This window comes from Herpailurus yagouaroundi, unplaced genomic scaffold, assembly GCF_014898765.1.
Source record: "Herpailurus yagouaroundi ecotype Mexico unplaced genomic scaffold, PumYag 250, whole genome shotgun sequence".
NCBI lineage: Eukaryota > Metazoa > Chordata > Mammalia > Carnivora > Felidae > Herpailurus > Herpailurus yagouaroundi.
The window spans coordinates 531,691-547,905 of NW_024412467.1; the positions used below are offsets into that span (position 1 = coordinate 531,691).

Here is a 16,215-nt window from a genome sequence, read left to right on the forward strand (position 1 = left end):
TACCCTCCTCGAATCTGGATTCTTCGTTCCCAACTTCCTTTGAAAACATGCTTTCTCCAAGTAGGCAATCCTCAAACTTCCACCCAGCTCAAGTTCCCGGAAGGGTGAAATTCCTTCCATCCAGGGTGTCCAGCAAAAGAACAATGGGAAATACTCCTTCAGTTAAGGTGGTCTTATATATGCTCCGAGATTTCATGGAGAACGTGACAAACTCCATATTTACTTCTGCCATATCTTCCAGCAAAGGGATTTCCAAATGTGCTAATATCTACCGGTGATGTTTTGATTGCGTTGCATAAATGCAAATATAACTCAAACCAAAAGAATTAATTATGATACAGATGTGTGGTCCTATCAAACAGCAAAGTTGCAGATTGTGATATTTATTCTTACATTTAGTGCAGGCTAGTGTAACAGCATGAGCAAAGGAGGACTTTAAGGAAATATACATTATATACATAAAATCTGCATAATGTATACATTATAGACAAAAATCTTTTATATACATAAAATATACATAAATATACATAAAATCTGCATAAACTCATTCAAGGAGAAAGAGAATCGAATATAAAATTTCCCTTCATAGAAGGGCATGTTTTTCTATTTTTTAAAGGGATTTTGGCCGGTAGTCAATCACTATGGTTTTTAGACTCCATTTAATGTGAGAAAGGAGTGTGATGCCAGACTTCAAAAAACAGTGAAAAGTTTACGATATGCCAGTCATTACAGTCTTCACGCATATCTGATGAAAAACGTTAGGTATTTGTTTAAAAAGTACATGAGGGCAAAAAGTAGTTTAGAAGGTAAAATCATCCCCAAACTAGTGAAGTTCAGGGCACAAAGCAGGGTCACATTTGCCAGGACATTCCCTTCCCTGGATGCTTCATTATTATTTTTTTTTTTACATCAATAAATATTTGGCAAAATGTAGTAATAATTCCAACCATTGCTCTCTACTGATTGCTTTCCCCTTCTCCTAATTTGTCTTTAGTTTTGTTTTTTCTTGGTCATCCAGAGAAGACCAGTGACCATGATAAGTGTTACTAAATATACTCCAAAGACAACCAGTTGGTTCCACTTTTGAGTCTCACCCTTACAAACTCTATGTCAGTAAGCAAGGGTTGTTGTGTCGATGCTATCTACTTCCTTCTACGTAGACCGGAATGGCTTCTCAGACACGGTACAAACAACGTAGAACGGCTCACCAGTGACTACGACGTAGCACTCAGGATACCTGAATACACTTCTGCTCCGTGAATTGGTCCCGTGGACTTGAACCCGTTTCTTCAACAGTCTTCCCTGCATCCAAGAACGTATTTACAATACTCATCAATAGCAGCGATATTTGCTGAAACCATTTCTGTATATGAATAAAAGCTACTTCCTGGGGGCCTGTGGGGCTTGGTTGGTAGAGCCAGAGACTTTTAATTCTAGAGTCAAAGGTCCAAAGCCGCCTCCAAGTAAGAGAGTATTTTCTCCTTTGAGGCGCAAGGTTCCTTTCTTTGTACCTGAAGGAATATGTTCAAGGTACCGTACCCAAGGGACTTCATACCCATGGATTTGATTTAAAGGCTAAATTCTGGGACCTCTGGGGCCTCTCGGGACCTGGTGAGTGTGTTTTGCATAAGGGAGTGTCGTAGATCACTTAGAGGCAGCCTCTAAGATGACCCCAATGATCTTTACCTCTTAATATTCTTGCCCTTGTATAGCTCCTACACCATCGTTTCAGGGTTGGTCTTTTGTGGCCAAACACAGAGGTGGTTGTGGCTCTCGGGGAAGCCAGGTGCCATGTCCTGAGCAGCCCCAGGAAGAGGCCCATGTGGGGAGGAAGCGAGTCCCCCACCAGTACCCTTGGGAGAGTTTGGCATGGGACCCTCCTGCCAGAGTCACACGGTAAGATGGTTGGAGCTCTAGCTGGCATCTTGTCAGCAACCTTAGGAGGGACCGTGAGCTGCAACCACCCAGAAAGGACACTCCTGAACTTCCGGCCCACAGACCTCAGGAGATAAGTGCTTGTTGATTGTTTCAACTACTAAATGTGGAGTTGTTCCAGTAATAGGTCAGCAATACAAACCTCAAACTCTGTTTGTGACCTGCGGCTCCCTGAACTACTCGGGAACTGCATCTAGGAGGCCTGTCCGCTCAGAGGCCCGCTTTGGGGCTTTGACTTCTTAGTAGTGAGGATGTTTTCCACCTCTTCCACTCCACAGCTCCCAGAGCGACAAGACCGTTGTTCCTGCAGTGCACTGGGAGTGGGGGCTGAGTTTTGTTTCTAGGTCATCGTTAGATGAACGCGTACCAGGAGGGACGTGCGATAACACAGAGTGATCCTCTATTTGCAACAGATCCCAATGACGTCGCCTTGCCTCAACTTAGAAGCTGCCAAAATAGAAATGCAATTTTGCCTCCAGGAGTAAGAGCCTTAAAGGCAAAAGCAACGTGGTGCCCTAAGTGCTCTCCTGCTCTGTGTTTTTCCTTTTAGATTCCATTTTCACATGTCCCTTAAGGTCTCTGCAACTTTTTATTATTTTCATTTTCTAAAATGAACTCTCAAAGAACGGATTTGTAACATATGTATTGATTCATAACAGTCCTTAAGCTTTTAAAGAATTGGCTTATAATATTTTAAATCACACAATTCATATGGATGGCGGTAAATAAATTTTCACGCAGAAAACCCGCGAGGAACCGCCATCTAGATCAAGAAACAACATTTCCTTTAAAGCAGGTTCCACGTCCAACGTGGGGCTCAAACTCACGACCCTGAGGTCAAGCGTCACACACTCCACCAGCGGAGTCAGCCAGGTGCCTCCGGATCAAGAAATACAATATTACCAGCACCTCAGAGACGACCGCGAGGCCACCTGTCAGGCGCTTTCCTCCAAAAAGTAACCACCGCTCTAACTTCTAACACCAGAGTTTAGTTTCCACCGTCCTTAAAATATATGTCAGCCGAGTCCTCTGGTCTATGCTCCTTTGTGTCTGGCTTTTAAAATTCAATTACGCCTGTAAAGTAATCTATGCTATTGAATGTAGCAATAGCGTCTTCATTTTCATGGCAGGAAAGTATTCCATCGTACGTATATTACACAACTTATCTATTTGGGACGACTACAAGTAAAAAGCCAAAAAAAGGAACATTTTTGTATATGTCGGGGTCTGAGTCTATATACAGAGGCGGAATGTTGGATCAATGAGATTCGTTGACAGGTCCAACACTACAAAATGTTGCCCAACAGACTCCCAAAGTTGTAACAATTTACACTCTTTGATTTTGCCATTCTGCTAGGTGTATGGCTGCAACTCAAACATCTTAATTTGCATTGCCTTGATTAATCATGAAGCCAAGCATATTTTAATACGCTTAGGGGCTTTCTGCGTACTTTTATTTTGCTAAAAAGCCTTTTCAAATTTTTGTGCTTTTTCTACCGGGTTGTCTGTACGTTTATTATTGATTTGTGGGTGTTGTTTACGTATTGTGGATAAAAGACTTGTGTCAGTCAGATGTGCTGGAAATATCGTTTCCCACATTACAATTTGGCTATCAACTCTCTTAACGACGTCTTTTGACATACAGAAATTTCCTGATTTCAATTTAACCCAGAATATCAATATTTTCCTTTATGGGCGTGCCACTCAGTTTTCTGTTTACGGAATCTTTGCCTACTCCGTGCTCGTGAAGATATCCCTGTATGTTAGCTTCTAGAAGCTTCGTTTCACCCTTCATATTTAAGTCTAAGATTAATACGGTATTGATTTTTGTTTATGTGATATGAAGACAGGATTTATTTTTTCAGTATTGTTTATTGAAAAACCATTCATTCCCCCACTGCTATATAGTGCAATCTTTTTCATAAATTGTGTCTACAAATGTTTGGTTCTGTTTCTGGACACTGATTGCACTGGTCTATTTTTAGCATACTGTCCTACCGTGGCATTCGATAAGCCTTCATATCTGTCTGTGTACATCCTCTCATTTTGTTTTTTTTTCAACAGAGTATTGGATTTTATATTTCCAGTCCAAGTATAGAATGAGCTTGTCAATTTCACAATACTGTCTTTTAATTGTAATTGCACTGAGTTTATAACCAATCATTTTAAGGAGAACTACAATTTTACAATACTGATTCTTTGATTCAATAAACACAGGATAATGTTAATCAGGTTTTCTTCACAGTCTCTTGACAATGTTTTATTGCTTTCTGAATAGAGGTCTGCCCGCTTTGGTAAGATTTATGTCTCCAATGGCTTCAAGTCGCATACACACACACGCACACCCTATGTGTGTGTATGTAACTATATATATATATATATGTATATATATACATATATATAATATAATACATATGGGGGTGTGTGTATATGTAACTATGTACATAATGTATATGGGAGGTGCATGTGTGTGTAACTATATATATAATATAATATATATGGGGGCGTGTGTATGTAACTATACATATAATATTATATGGGGGTGTGTGCGTGTGTAACTATATATATAATATACGTACATTCCTCTCACCCTGTTCTAATAATCCTTAGTGGGAGAGTTGATGAAAAGCTAGTCAGTTATGCCCAGAAATGATTTTCTTTCTTGGATGTTAGCTTTTTAGTTCCTACTAGATTATAAAGTATTTTATAATTTTAGGAAAAATTTTAAATGTAATGTCATTTAGATTAGGAATATTCAGTGAGAGGATATACTACACGTGGAACTAGAAATCTGTTCCATGATTTCTTCTGGAAATCATAAATCTAACCAACTCTATAAATCTAATGCAAAATGTGTGCAAGTAAATGATTTACAAGACAGTATGAAAATGAGAACTAATCTGCTTATTTAAAAATGTATTTATAGGACATCTTGGGCACATACAAATGTTAATAATAGATACATAGCCCAATCTAGAAACAAAATATTACAAATGAAAATGTGGTTCCCAACTTTTTGCATCTTCTACCAAACCCCTTAAAGATAACACTCTCTTGGGGGCACCGGGGCGGCTCAGTCAGTTGGGCGTCTGACTTCAGCTCAGGTCATGATCTCACAGCTCGTGAGTTCGAGCCCTGCGTCGGGCTCTGTGCTGACAGCTCAGAGCCTGGAGCCTGCTTCTGCTTCTGTGTCTCCCTCTCTGTGCCCCTCCCCTGCTCATGCTCTGTCTCTCTCTGTCTCAAAAATAAATAAAAACATCAAAAAATTTAAAAAAAGATAACACTCTCTTGAATTTGATTTTTACCATTAATTACATTTCTTTATTTTTACTGCATTGTAATTTTTTATCGATATAATTTTCCACGTTTTTAGAATTTATATGTACGTTATATTGTACATATTCATCCACAATGTGCTCTTTTATTCTTGAAGAGATTTTCATAGATTGAATCAAAATGGATTCATATTTCTCAAATTTTTTACCTAGATGTAATCGAGACTGCCGTCTAATACTCATAATAATTCTAGGGGCGCCTGGGTGGCTTGGTTAAGCGTTGGACTCTTGGTTTCAGCTCAGGTCATGATCTCACTGTTTATGGGATCGAGCCCTGTGGGATGGAGTCCTGAGTCGGGCTCCACACTGACAGTACAGAGCCTGCTTGGGACTCTCTCTCTCCCTTTCTCTGTGCCCCTCCCCTGCTTGCTCTCTCTCTCTCAATATGAATAAACTTTTTTATTAAAATACTTTTTTAACACTTACTTATTTTTTGAGACAGAGAGCAAGTGGCAGAGGGGCAGACAGAGGGTGACACAGAATCCAAAGCAGGCTCCAGGCTCTGAGCTGTCAGCACAGAGCACGACACAGGGCTCGAACTCACAAACCATGAGATCATGACCTGAGCCAAAGTCAGACGCTTAACCCACTGAGCCACTCAGGCGCTCCTTGACATAGGTAAACTTTTAAAATCATACCAATTCTAACACCGTGTTCTCTTGCAATTAAAACAATTTTTATCAGTATTTTTTAGATGCAGTAGAAATCCCAGTTGTGAGCAAGGGAAAAGGATCATATTTGAAAAGGCACAGGCATATCTGGAAACCCTATTATCATATTTAATCAACATCAAAGCACAGACCATTGGGTAACAAGATGAGAGAAAACTAGTGATGCTCTCCCTCTCCGGCATCAGGTTTTTCTCGTAGAAAGAGCCCATATAAATGGAAAGACACGTGTTAGCCCCGTAAAAGAAAACAAAGCAGCTTACTAGCAAGAAGGCGACGTGGGTGGCTTTTGTTTCGGGGGGGGGGGGGGAAAAGATCGTGGCGAGAGGCTGGTACCGTGAATCCGCAGGGCTGTCTTGTGGTGCCTGAACAGGACGGTCACCATGTAGAAACTGGTCCAAATCATGAGGAACAAAAAGAAGAAATCTTGCATAAACATGACAGTTCGCAACAACATTGCCTGATGGTACGCGAACCGCCTTGTTTTACAGAACTTCGGGGAATATACGGGTCTGACCCCAGCGGAGTTGCCTGTGACCACAGTGTTTATGATGACCCACGTGTTGATTAGCACCTTGCTGGCCCAGGAGTAAACCAACAGGGGTAGGATTTGTGCGTAGATCTTGGACTTGAGCCATGCCCACCTGGAGCGAGCAGGGCTGATGACAAGGGCCTGAAAACTGCTCAGGAGAGAAGCAGCACATATACAAACATCCCGCGTCACTCTGTGAATGCACAGCACAGCTTTACAAATTTTTTGGACAGCCTCCAAAACATCCCTGACTCCAAAGGGGGACGTTATATACGGGACGCCTGTGAAGGTGGCTGCTGTCACATCAGCCAAAGTTAGATGAACGAGAATCGCATCTAAGGGCTTTTTCTGATGAGGTCGAATGAATGTGACGTGCAGATATACAACGAAGAGCAGGAAGTCCCCCGGGTGCCCAATGCCAGTTTGAAAGGTAATTAAAACCCCCCAAATTACGTCAGTTGAAAAGAAAACTTGCATGATTGTTTGACGGAGGCAGAGTCACTTAAAGGGTCACATAAATCTATTTCCAGTATGACAGCAGTCGCGGGGGCCCTAGAACGAATGTTCAGGGATCCACAGCACATCTGTGCCGTCTCCAGAGGCTCGGTGTCATGCCCCGTTCACACTCCTGGAGGAGCGTTTCTCTGTATGGACCAGTTCAGCTTCGCGTGCACACCTTGATCCTTGTTCTAGGTCATTTTCCAGGAGGGGTCTGTTCTACTTTAAAGACAATTCTGCAAAAAGCAAAAAAGAAAGAAAAAAAAAGGACAATGTAGAATATATAACAAAAGGCATTTTTTCTTCAAATTCCAATATTGTTTTTTTTTTTAATTCTAACCTTTAATTTTAAATATTTTGTCCCTTTTATGGACAACAGTAGTACAGGTGGGGCATCTGGGTGGCTCAGTCGGTTGGACGTCTGACTCTGGATCTCAGCTCCGGTCGTGATCTCACGGTTGGTGGGTTCGAGCTGACAGCTCGGAGCCTGGAGCCCGCTTCGGATTCTGTCTCCCTCTCTCTCTGCCCCTCCCCCACTCTCTCTCTCTCTCTCAAAAATAAATAAACATTTTTTTAAAAACTTAAGGGGCGCCTGGGTGGCGCAGTCGGTTAAGCGTCCGACTTCAGCCAGGTCACGATCTCGCGGTCCGTGAGTTCGAGCCCCGCGTCAGGCTCTGGGCTGATTCAGGCTCAGAGCCTGGAGCCTGTTTCCGATTCTGTGTCTCCCTCTCTCTCTGCCCCTCCCCCGTTCATGCTCTGTCTCTCTCTGTCCCAAAAATAAATAAACGTTGGAAAAAAAATTAAAAAAAAAAAACTTAAAAAAATGGTAGTACATGTATAGAATTCACTTTTCAGAATAATTACCGCACGCTGCTGCGTCACGAATCATAAAACACATTTAGACCACACAGGTAAAACTCCTGAGTAGTTTCTGCGGTTAAAATGCTAATTTTGCTTGTGACGACACATTTCCTTTGCTTAGAGAACACATTTCTCACGTTTACAGATGCCGTGAGGGTCCCACGGAGGTGGGTAAAGGGATCAGCTGTATTCATTAAGGTACCAGACAAATTCGCTTTCCAGCCACCCAACAGAAACGACAAAGCCTCTGTCGTTTAATTAACAAACAGCCCTTCTCCTGACACTGACCTAGAAATTGTAGACCTCTCTTTTTCTTCACAAGGTAGATGTAAAACTCTTGGCAGAAAGCTGAAGGCTGGTCACCACCGACCGCTCCCACGTCCTTGCTACTCCTCGTCTTCTGCTGTCCCATTTCTCATTCAGCTTCCTTTTCTGACCTTCCCCCCCCCCCCCTCCGCAGCCCTGTTTTCCGATCCCTGCACCTCCGCGTTTCTCGTGGGTTCTGCCCTCACTCCGCGCTCTTTCCTAGCAATCCCATTCGCTCCCACGATTTCAACCTCAACTTAACCATCCTCAATGCCCAGCACGCGGGCTCAGTCGGTGGAGCGTCCGACTCGATCTTGGGGTTGTGGGTTCAAGCCCCACGCGGGATGTAGAGATTCCTCAAAAATGAAATCTTCAAAAATATGTATCTTCAACATCTAAAGCAAAAGAAACTACACGCGGAGAGTCTCAAGGAGTTTGGACAATCCTGTAACATGTAGGAACTTGCAACACTCATTGTTATCCGAGTGATGGTTTCTGGCCAAGACCTTCCTCCCGAATTCCAAACTACTGACCGCATACACATTTGCCAAACGCTACTCACGATTTTACACTCCAAATTTGTTTCTCCTCTCTCAGGCAGGAGCATTAATTGAGTTTAGAGCTGAAAGTGGCATCATTTAAATATTTTTTTTTACAACTCTCCCTTCATAGGGGGAAGAAATGTCATGCTGATTCTATTTCCTACAAACAAGCACTATATCCCTCCTTTCCTGGCTCGTTCTTCCAAACTTTTTTTTTTAAGTTTTTTTTTTTTATGTTTATTTATTTTTGAAGGAGAGAGAGACAAAGCGTGAGCAGGGGAGGGGCAGAGAGAGAGGGAGACACAGAATCCGAAGCAGGCTCCAGGCTCCGAGCTGTCAGCAGACGCAGGGCTCGAACCCACCAACTGGGAGATCATGACCTGAGCCGAAGTCGGACGCTTAACTGACTGAGCCACCCAGGCGCCCCTCAACATATTTATTATGTGGAAAATTATTACATTCTGTCTGATGGCATCACATTCTTGCTTAAAATTAATCAGGCTATTGGACCGCTTGGGTGGCTCAGTCGGTTAAGCCTCCGATCTTGATCTCCACTCAGGTCATGATCTCATTCATGGTTTAGTGAGTTTGAGCCCCACGCTGGGCACTGGGCTCACAGCGGGGAGCCTGCTTGGAATCTCCTGTCTCTCTGCCCCTCCCCCACTCGCGCTGTCTCTCTCTTTCTCTCTCTCAACACAAACATTAAAAAACTCAATCGGAATATGGTCAAAAAGGGGCGTGTCGGGGGAGAAAAACAAATTAAAAGCTGCATGTTGTCAGCCAGGATAAAAAAAAAAAAAAAAAAAAAAAAAAAGCAAGAGCCAATTGTAACGTGCCTGCAAGAAACGTCCTTGACCGGCGAACACACAGGACGTCAAGAAAGTGCCAGAGTAGGGGCTCCCAGAATCCCTCCCTCCACGGGAGCAACCAATAAGCCGGCCACAAGGAACAGAAGCAACTGTTCTGGAACTCTGAGACGAACGAGAAAACTCACAGGAACGGGCGTCTGTCCGCCCACCGTCCAGTTCCATGACCGTGGAGACGGCAGGCTGTGGTCGTGGTGTGGCTTGTGGGAGGGAAGGGGAGGGGGTGTGTACGACGCAGACAGCATGCTTCGAGTTTGTTGTTTTGTGTCGCAACCTGCTTGGTGGCTCTGGGAGGGAATGAATGGCTCAGCCACCTTGGTTTTGCAAGCGCCCCCCCCCTCCGGTTGGGGTGCCATTCTGGGTGGCGTCTGTTGAAAGCGTTTAGAAAGGCACACTATGCAAAGCTGCTCTGGGGAAAGCGAGGGCAGAGGGGCCAAGCAGAGGACGGGTCCTGAGCCCCGAGAAGGAGGAGACTGAAGAGGAACGTTCACAGGGAGAGAGCTTGGAAGGGGGGGGGCGGTTAATTTGAGATGTTGACTTGTCTAAGCGACCTGTGTCCAGGTATTAATTTGGTCAAGCACCAGTCTGGATATTACTTGAAGGTATTTTTTAGATGAGACTAATATTTAAATCAGTAGCTTTGGGGCAAATCGGGATACCCTCCCTACAGAATGTGGTGGGTGTCGTCCAATCAGTAACAAAATTCTGCCCCAGACTGCCTTTGGGCTGGAACTGTGACAACTCTTCCCTGCGGTTCCTGCAGAACTGGGACTTGTCAGTCCCCACCGCGGGGGGAGCCAGTTCCCTAAAATTTCTCTCTCCGTCTCACCCTCTCCAGATGCCCTTTGTTCCGTTTCTCTGGTGAACCCTGACCGATCCTACAAAGACAAGCTGAGGAAGAAGAAAATACAGTGATCACAACAATGCGAAAGTAGAGGTGTGTAAACCAGCACCAGGTTTGCATCAAGAAGACCTAAAACATTAAAGAGAAGCCCCAGAAACAAAGAAAAGATTAAGCAAACAGGCAAGGCACAAAGATAATGGATAAAAAAAAAGAATGGCTGGGTTTCTAGACAACTATATACGTACAGATATTAAAAGCTAAAAGAATAATTAAAGGCATTATTAAAACAATACTGGAAATCTTGATTGACATACAAGGATTTAAAAATAATGGAAAACAAACAAAAAAAAAAACCCCAAAAGAACACATTTAATAAGAGGATGAGCAAACATAAAGAAGGGAAAGAGGAAATTAAGGGGATCCGTGGAAAGAGGACTAAGAATGAAGAAAGAGAAAATAAAAATGAAATGTGTAAACCAGCGGCAGCAAAGTGGAAGACAAGAGACAGTTGCTATGGTAACGAGAGTACTGATGCTCCACGGGGCTACAACGTGAGATGAAAGGAGAATGCTAGACTTTGAAGAGCTATATGTAAAGAAATTTTGAAAGGCTCCCGGGAGAAACAGGAATAAAAGCTACACACATCCACTGGTGAAATCAGAGAAAATCAAAAGCCACTTGCAGAACGATAGAGAGTGAGTCCCAGGAAAAAGGAGAAGAGCTTGGTACATAAGTGGTTGCAAAAAGCATAAAGAAAATATGTAGAACGTCTGGAACGTATGCAAAGCATCTTAAATGCGAAAGAAAGGGACTGTAATAACGATGAATAAAATATAAGGCAGGAAAAAAAAAAAAAGCAAGAGAAGTTATAACAGAAGACAAGAGGTTACCCAGCAAAGGGGATTGAGACTCGGGTATTTTGTCTTTTGTTTTTATTTTAAGCAGTCTCCACGCCCAGCGCAGCGCGGAGCCCCAACCCACACAGCGAGACCAAGAGCGGAGATCCAGAGTCAGATGCTTAACCGCCTCCTGGGAATTGGACCTTTTAAGAAAGTCGCTTCATGTATGAAATACAGAGAAGGAAGAGGGGAGGAATAAAAAAACAAAAAAAAAAACAGTAGAGGGAAGTCATGAACGGAATTAACTAAAGCAGAAGCAAAATAATCAATGCCAGAATGTATTTAAAATGTGAGAGGAATGTTAAAAGCAACGTGAACGTGGAAAAAGACGCTGAGATGGCCTTGAATGCAGGAAGTTTACCATAAAGGTAAGAGAGGACGACTTACGTATTCGATAAACACTTGTTCAGCGCTTACGACGTATAAAGCCGCGTTCTAGTGCTTCACAGAGACTCACTTTAGTTTATTCTCACAAACTCCTCCGAGGGCCGAACGGGGACCGCTCCTACTTTACAGACGAGGACAGGCAGAGAGTCTCGCCCAGGGCCACCCGGCGAAGATGCCGCGGGGACTGAACCGATGCCAGGCGACTAGTCCGCCTCCCGGATCCGTCCTGCCGAGCGCTGCTCGGGGACAGAAGGGGCGGACGAGGAAAAAAGAGGCATAAGGGAAGGGAGCGGGGGGGATGAAGAGAAAACAAAAAGACCAAGAGTCGTGTTTGGCGACCAAAGAGACAGCGCGGGGCCTTCCGGTGGGAAAACAGGAGGGGGTTCGAGAAGACGACCGGAAAGGCGCTGAAGCAACGCAGGGCGCTTCTGTCCCCGCGAAGCGGGCGCTAAGTGAGAACAGGAAACGCCTGCAGGAATCTGCAAACCTCCCTCACGTTCTCAGAGCGGGAGGCTTCGCGGAACCCTCGCCGAAGGAAGCTTCCGGGGCCGGCGATCGCAGGCCGAGGCTCCCCACGCTGCGCCGGGAGGCCGGGACGGCGGCGCCGCTCCAAGCGAAGGCCCCGCCCCTCTGCCCCCGCCGCCCTCCGCGAGCGCCCTCTGCCGGGCGTGCCCTGCTCGGCTCGCTCTCCCGGAGGCCGCGCCCCCCTGGCACGTCGCGTGGACTCGTCCCTTACCATCGCCCCGCCAACACCTGGGCCCACGTGCTGTCGTCAACGCCCACGGTGCGTGGAACCTTCTGTTGGGTGCCCCGGGGCTGCGGGGCTCCGCCGGGGAGGTGAGTCACTTCTGAACTTCAGCCGGCGGACAGAGGGAACCGCCACGCGGCTTTCACGCGGGCCTTCTTGCCGCTTCCCAGACAAGTTTTTCCCCCTTCGGACGCTGCCGTGAGAGCAGAACGTTCAGCGTGGGTTCGTACCTCTGAAGTTTTCTTAGAAAGCGATCTGAAACGCCGTGTTCTGTCCAAGGAGCTAAACCCCTAAATTTTAATAGAATCCCTAGTCCCTCTGTTAGTGGGTACATACAAGATGACTTAAGATTAAAAAAAAATTTTTTTTAACTGTACCTTAATTGCTTTCAGCTGCAGAAGATTGACCCGGATACATTATATTCCAGTGTGGAAAGTAGACTGCATAAAACCACATACCCATTCAAAAATGCAATATATAGGGGCGCCTGGGTGGCTCAGTCGGTTAAGCGTCCGACTTCGACTCAGGTCATGATCTCGCGGTCCGTGGGGTTCGAGCCCCGCGTCGGGCTCTGTGCTGACAGCTCAGAGCCTGGAGCCTGTTTCAGATTCTGTGTCTCCCTCTTTCTCTGACCATCCCCTGTTCATGCTCTCTGTCTCAAAAATAAATGAATGTTAAAAAAAAAATAAAAAAAAAACCAAAAATGCAATATATAGAAATAAGTCAGCCAGAGAAAGACAAGTAGCATACGATTTCACTCATGTGTGGAATTTGAGCAACACAACGGATGAACATGGGGGAAGGGAAGGAAAAATACGATAAAAGCAGAGAGGGAGGCAGACCGTAAGAGACTCATAAATACAGAGAACAAACTGAGGGTTGCTGGGGGCGGGGGGAGGCGCTAGATGGGTGATGGGCATCCAGGGGGGCACTTGCTGGGGTGGGCACTGGCTGTTGTATGTAAGTGACGAATCACTAAATTCGATTTCTGAAATCATTATTACATGATGTGTTAACTAACCTGGATTTAAACTTACAAAACAAAGCCCCCAGATGCAATATATAAAGTAAAACGAATACACCGATTTGCACAACACAGCTTGAGAAATCAGAGCCTGCCAGGAGCTTTAAAGCCTCAGATCGCTCCTCCTCGATGCCACCTTCCCACCCAGAGGCGTTGCTAGTGTGTGTTCACCATTCTTTTGCGGTTGTTTACAGACGCGCCACAAATCTAGGCGTGGCCAGACACGTGGTGTGCCCGCTTCCGACCTTTACGCAAGTGGTGTCAGCGCGTCCTCGCCTGCTCGTCAGGCGGAGCCGGGGCAGCAAACCGTCCTCGACTGCTTCGGTGGCGCCAGTGGGACCCCGAGGGGCTGGAAGCCTGGGGGCGAGAACGGGGACTTCTCGGTCCGCGGGTTCCCCGCTGCCGTGGGCACCGGCCCAGCGGCGCACTCTCACTCCAGCAGTAGGTTCCGGGAGCACCTGCCTCTTCCAGCCCCTGGGGGTGTTTCCCGCACCCCCAAAACCAGCCCCATCCTAGAGCCTCAGGGAGCACGGCCCCGCGGGCCCCCAACGTCTCCTGAGGGACCTGGGCCCCCTCCTCCGGCCTGTCCTCCCCCCACCTCCCACATCTGTCGCACGCGCGTCCCCCTCGGCTGCAGCCTGCGTCACGAGGCTTCCTTTTCGGTCCGGCACCCTGGCTTCCTGGCAATACCGTCCCGGGAGACAGGAACTGAAGCTACCACGTTCTCACGGCCTGAGTCCACGAATGGGCACCCCCCGCCCCCCAGAAACACATATAAACGTTTTTTTTTTTTTTTTAAATATATGTAGCATCATTGTCTATAGAGAAACTGGCACTCCTTTTAGAAGAATCTTTCGTCAGAGGTCAGAGCCTGAGCCGCCGCCGCGCCGGCCCCACGGTGCTTTCTGCCCCAACCTGCCTTACTCTCCAGCAACTTTTGCCGGCAGGGCCTGCCCCTCCCCACCCCCACCCCCGTCCCGGCCCCCTGCCCCCTCCCCCTCCCCAGGTCGGCCTTGGTCTCTATCACCCTCACTCTTGGAGCGGCCCTGACCCACCACCCCATCCTCCTAGGCCGCACCCCTCCCGTCTCTCTCTCCCGGAACGAATTTCAGTTCACCCCAAGGCCCTGGCCCCAGATCCCGGGGAAGGGGATCCGGCACAAGGGCAGACAGGTAAAGTGAGCTGCGCTAAACCTTGGCTTGTCAATTTCGCCGACGAGAACTGTCAACAATTGCCTTAATTTCCCGCGTAACTGACAATGCGCTGAATGCCTGCGTTACTTGCTTAAACAACAAAACAGCGAGGCACCTGTGATTTACCTATTGTGTTAAGTAAATCATAAGGCGGTTTTAAGAGGACTGAGGCATGGAGTCCAAGCGCCAAGACATTGCAAATTTCATTTCTTTAATAAATGATTTATTTACTTTTGACAGAAAGAGAGCACAAGCAGGGAGGGGCAGAGAGAGAGAGAGAGAGAGACCCAAGCAGGCTCCACACCGTCAGCCAGCGAAGAGCCCCACACAGGGCTCGAACCCACGAACCCATGAACCGCGAGATCAGACCTGAGCTGAAGTCAAGTGTCGGAGGCTAAACCGACTGAGCCCCCCCAGGCGCCCCCATTTTAATTTTTAAACTTAGCAGACTTTATATTTTTAAGAACAGTTTTAGGTTTGCAGAAAAATGGAAGAGAAAGTACAGAAAGTTTCCTTACACTCTCTCCTCCCCCTACTTCCACTCCCGATTCCCCTCCCATCGACATCTTCTTGGTGTGGCACATTGGTTACTGCTGGTGAATCAATATTGGTACATTATTACTAACTAAAGTACAGAGTTTACATTCGGGTTCACTCTTTTGTCCTACATTCTGTGGGTTTTGCCAAATACACAACATCTTGTGACCACCGATGTGGTTTCACGCAGAATTAAGTCCCCTGTGCCCCACCGATTTCCCCACTTCCCGAAACCACCGATCTTTTTACTCTCTATAGGTTTGTGTTTTCCAGAATTTAATAGAGCGGGAATCAAACAGCACGTGGCCTTCTCAGACTGGTTTTGTTTGCGTAGCAATACAGCCTTAAGGTTCCTCCGTGTCTTTTTTGTGACTTGATAGTTCATTTCTGTCTGGTGCTGAATGATATTCCACTGTAGGAATGTGCCACGGTGTATTCCTCTAGCGAAGTACTCCTTGGCTGCTTCCAATTCCCGACAACTAGAGATAAAGCTTCTACCAACATTCATGTGCAGGTTTTTGCATGCACAAAACTTTTCAGCTCCTTTAGGTAAATACCTAGCAGTGTGGTTGCTGGATGGCACGGTAAGACTATGTTTTTTCTTGTAAGAAACTTCCCACGTGTCTTGCAAAGAAGAAAGGAGAAGGTGGCAGCCACCTCGCGGATCGCCACCGCGGCCTCCAGGGCGGTCCCCGCGCACCCCGATCCCGCGCCCCCTGGACTCCGGCTGCTCGAGCCTCGGTGCGCTCGGGCCGCACCGTCCCCGGCGGGGCGCGCGGCCCGGGGTCCCCTCCTCCCTTCCCTCCGGGCGCCGGGCCTGCGGGCGGGAGGGTGGGGGGCGGGCGAGCGCCCCGAGAGCCTCGCCCTTTCCTCGCGCCAGGGTCCCAACCGTCGGGGGAACGCGGCGAACGCCGACTCCGACCTCGGGAACCGAAACCCGCCCGGTGGCCCGGCCGCCGCGTCGCTCCGCATGGGCGGCTACCTGGGCAGGCCGGGGTCCCCGCCGTCGTCCCCGGCCCGGGCGCGCGCGCACGCCACCG

At 46.8% G+C, this 16,215-nt stretch overlaps 1 long non-coding RNA gene across 1 annotated transcript; it reads right to left on the reverse strand.

Annotated features, from left to right (window-relative positions):
• Positions 1–6,972: 6,972 nt before the first annotated feature.
• LOC121020384 (uncharacterized) lies at positions 6,973–12,264 on the reverse strand. The gene is made up of 2 exons (XR_005786104.1): positions 11,674–12,264; positions 6,973–7,204 (listed from the first exon to the last, which is right to left on the reverse strand). It is a non-coding gene; the product is annotated as an uncharacterized LOC121020384 (long non-coding RNA).
• Between the last annotated feature and the right edge of the window lie 3,951 nt (positions 12,265–16,215).